Consider the following 4,153-nt stretch of genomic DNA (forward strand, 5'->3'; position numbering starts at 1 on the left):
AAGGGAAAATGGTTGGATCTTTTCTACAGAAATTTTTTTTTTTTTTTTTTTTGTGGTACACAGGCCTCTCACTGGTGTGGCCTCTGCCGTTGCAGAGCACAGGCTCCGGACGTGCAGGCTCAGCAGCCATGGCTCACAGGCCCAGCCGCTCCGTGGCATGTGGGATCCTCCCGGACCAGGGCACGAACCCGCGTCCCTGCATTGGCAGGTGGACTCTCAACCACTGCGCCACCAGGGAAGCCCCGTATGGCAATTTTTAATTTTTTGAGGAAGGACCATACTATTTTCCACAATGTTTATATCATTTTACATTCCCATTAACCGTGCACAAGGGTTACAGTTTCTCCACATCCTCACCAATGTTTGTTATTTTCTGGCTTTGTTTTTGTTTTGATAGTACCCATCCTACTGGGTGTGAGGTGGTATTGCATTGTAGTTTTGTTTTGCATTTTCCTAATGCTTAGTGATGTTGAGCATCTTTTCATGTGCTTTTTGGCAATTTGTATATCTCCTTTGGAGAAATGACTGTTCAAGTTCTTTGCCCATGTTTGAATTGGGTTGTTTTGTGTTTGTTTTTGAGTTTTAGGAGTTTTCTATATATTTTATTAATTCCTTATCAGATATGTGATTTGCAAATATTTTCTCCCATTCTCTAGGTTGCCTTTTTACTTTGCGGATAGTGTCTTCTGATACACAGTTAAAAAAAAAATCCATGAATGTGTCTATTTTTACTCTTGTTATCTGTGCCTTTGGTGTCATATACAAGAAATTGTTGCTAATCTGACATTGTGAAGCTTGGATCATGGATCTGTTTTGAGATAGTTTTTGTATATGGTGTTAGGTAAAATTCCAGCTTTCTTTTGCATGTGGATATACAGTTTTCCTGCCACCATTTGTTGAAAAGATTATCTTTTTCTTAATGGTTTTGGCATCCTTGTTGAAAATCATTTGACTATATATGTGAGGGTTTATTTCTGGACTCTGTATTATAATCCATTTATCTATGTCTGTCTTTATAGAATTACCATACTGTTTTGATTACTGTAGCTATGTAGTTAGTTTTGAAATCAGAAAATGTAAGTCCTCTAGCTTCATTGTTCTATGTTAGGATTTTTATGGCTGTTCAGGGTCCTTTGAGATTCCATATGAATTTTAGGATGCATTTTCTATTTCTGCAAGGAACTCATTGGGATTTTGATAGGGATTTCATTAAATCTGTAAATCATTTCAGGTAGTATTGGCATTTTAATAATATTAAGTAATATTAGTCTTGTATTCCATAAACATGAGCTGTATTTCCATTTTTTAAAATATTTTAAATTCCTTTCACCAATATTTTGTACTTTTCATTGTACAAGTTTTTCAATTCCTTGGTTAAATTATTTCCTAAGTATTTTAATCTTTTTTGATACTATTGTAAGTGGAATTGTTTCCCTAATTTCTTTCTAGGTTTGTTCATTGTTACTGTATAAAAATGCAACTGCTTTTTGGGTTTTGACTTTGTATCCAGTTACTTTGTTGAATTCATTTATTAGTTCTAGCAGGGTTTTTGTTTGTTTGTTTTTCTTTTTCTTCTTTTTTTTTTAATCTTTAAAGTTTTCTATATATAAGATCATATCATCTGTGAACAGGGATCATTGTACTTCTTCCTTCCTATTTGGATGCTTTTAATTTATTTTTCTTGCCTAATTTCTCTGGCCAGGAGTTTCAGTACTATGTTGAATAGAAGTGGCAAAAGCAGGTTTACTTGCTTTGTTCATGATTTTATAGGAAAAGCTTTCAGTCTTTTGTAATTGAGTATATTTTCTGTGAGTTTTTCATGTGTTGGTTTTGTTATGTTGAAGTAGTTTTTTTCTGTTCCTAGGTTTTGAATGTTTTTATCATGAAAGTGTGTTGAGTTTTAGCCCTTTATTCTGTTAATATGATCTATTTCATTGACTAATTTTTATATGTTAAATCATCCTTGCATTCCAGAAATAAATCATACTTGGCCATAGCATATAATCTTTTAATATGTGGCCAAATTCCATTTGCTAGTATTTTGTGAGGATTTTTGCATCAGTGTTCCTAAGGGATATTGATCTGTAGTTTTCTTCTAGTGTCTTTGTCTGGCTTTGGTATCAGGGTAATGCTGGCCTCACAGAACTAGTTAGGAAGTCTTCTCTTCAGTTTCTGGATAAGTTTGAGAAGGGATTTTAGTTCTACTTTAAATATTTGGTAGATATCTCCTTACTAATTATAGGTCTGTTCAGATGTTCTATATCTTTCTGGTTTAGTCTTGATAGTTTTGTGTTTCTAGGAATTTGTGTATTTCATCTAGATATATAATTTATTCTTACATAATCACTCATAATACTCTCTTATAATCCTTTTAATTTCTATAGAATTGTCAGTAATTCTTCTGGGTTCCTGGACCCAGTCCCAGTGTTTGTGTGGGGGGCGTCCCACACAACACCAAGCAATTCTCAGACATCAGCAGGGTATCTGAGAATTCAACTCGGTTCAGCTCAATTCTGACACTGTCTGCCTGGAGATAGCATCAGATTCCACAGGTTGAGGGCTCAGCCCCACAAGACTCTCCCCCCCACAGCCCCTCTTCAGACAACAGTCACAAGCCCAGGTTATCACCTGTGTTTCTGACCCATTGGCTATAGATTGGAGGTTCCAACAACACCCTTCTTGGACTTCAGATACCAGTCACAAGTCCAGGTTGTTACCTGTATTTCTGACTGTAATTTGGAAGTTCCCATGATTTCCTCCTTGGGTTTGACTAATTTGCTAGAGTGGCTTACAGTACTCAGAGAAACATTTTACTTACTAGATCACTGATTTATTATAAAAGGATATAACTCAGGAGCAGCCAGATAGAAGAGATGAAGGGGCAAGGCATGGGGGGAAGGGGGTGGTGCTTCCATGCCCTCTCTAGCTGCATCACTCTCCCCAAGATTGTCATGTGTTCACCAACCTGGAATCTCTCCAAGCACCATTATTTTGGGTTTTTATGGAGGCTTCATTACATAGGCATGATTGATTAAGTCATTGGCCATTGGTGGTTGATTCAACCTCCAGCCCCTCTCTTTTCCCTAGAGGTTGGGAGTGGGACTGAAAGTTTCAACCCTCTTATCACAAGATTGGCTCCACCAACAATGAGGCCCCATCCTGTTCCAAAAGTAACCTCGTTAAAATAATAAAAGACACCTTTATCACAAGAAATTCCAGGGGTTTTAGGAGTTCTGTGCCAGAAACAGGGCCAAAGATCAACTATGTATTTCTTATTATATATCTCAATACCACAGTAATGTCCCCACTTTCATTTCTGATTTTAATATTTTGAGTCTTTTTCCCTCTTAGTTCATCTAGCTAAAGGTTTGTCAATTTTGTTGATCTTTTCCGAGAACCAGCTTTAGCTTTCACTGATTTTTCTCTATTATTTTTCTATTTTCCATATTGTTTATTTCTGTCCTAATCTTTAATATTTATTATATCCTTTCTTCTGGTAGCTTTGGGTTTAGTTTGTTATTCTTTTCTATTTCCTTAAGTCGTAAAGTTAGATTATTGATTTGAGATCTTGCATGTTTCTTTATGTAGCATTTATAGCTATAAATTTCCCCCTTAGCACTCCTTTCACTGTGTCCCATCAATTTTGGTATATTGTATTTTTGTTTCCATTGGTCTCTAAGTATTTTCTAATTTCCCTTTTGAGTTCTTTGATTGATTGTTTTGTTTAATTTCTACTAATTTGTGGATTCTGCAGTTTTCTTTCTGTTACTGGTTTCTAACTTCACCTCATTGTGGTTGGAGACTTAATTTGTGGCCTAACATTTTCTTTTGTGGAAAATGCCCCATGTGCACTTGAGAAGAATATGTATTTTGTTGTTATTTGGTAGAGAGTTCTGTATATGTCTGTTATATCTAGTTGGTTTCTTGTGCTGTTCAAGTCCTCTATTGTCTTACTTATCTTCTGTCTGGTTGTTTTATCTATTATTGCAAGAGAGATATTGAAGTCTTCAACTATCCTTGTAGAACTATTTATTTCTCTGTTCAGTTCTGATAAAACTTCCTGCCTTCCAGATTTCACAATTGTGAAGAAATACTCAAAATTTGGGTAAAAAGTTGCCAATTTTTAATGCTTTTTTAAAGCCATGTTTTCATA

Source organism: Lipotes vexillifer, unplaced genomic scaffold (genome assembly GCF_000442215.2).
Source record: "Lipotes vexillifer unplaced genomic scaffold, Lipotes_vexillifer_v1.1 scaffold1052, whole genome shotgun sequence".
Lineage (NCBI taxonomy): Eukaryota > Metazoa > Chordata > Mammalia > Artiodactyla > Lipotidae > Lipotes > Lipotes vexillifer.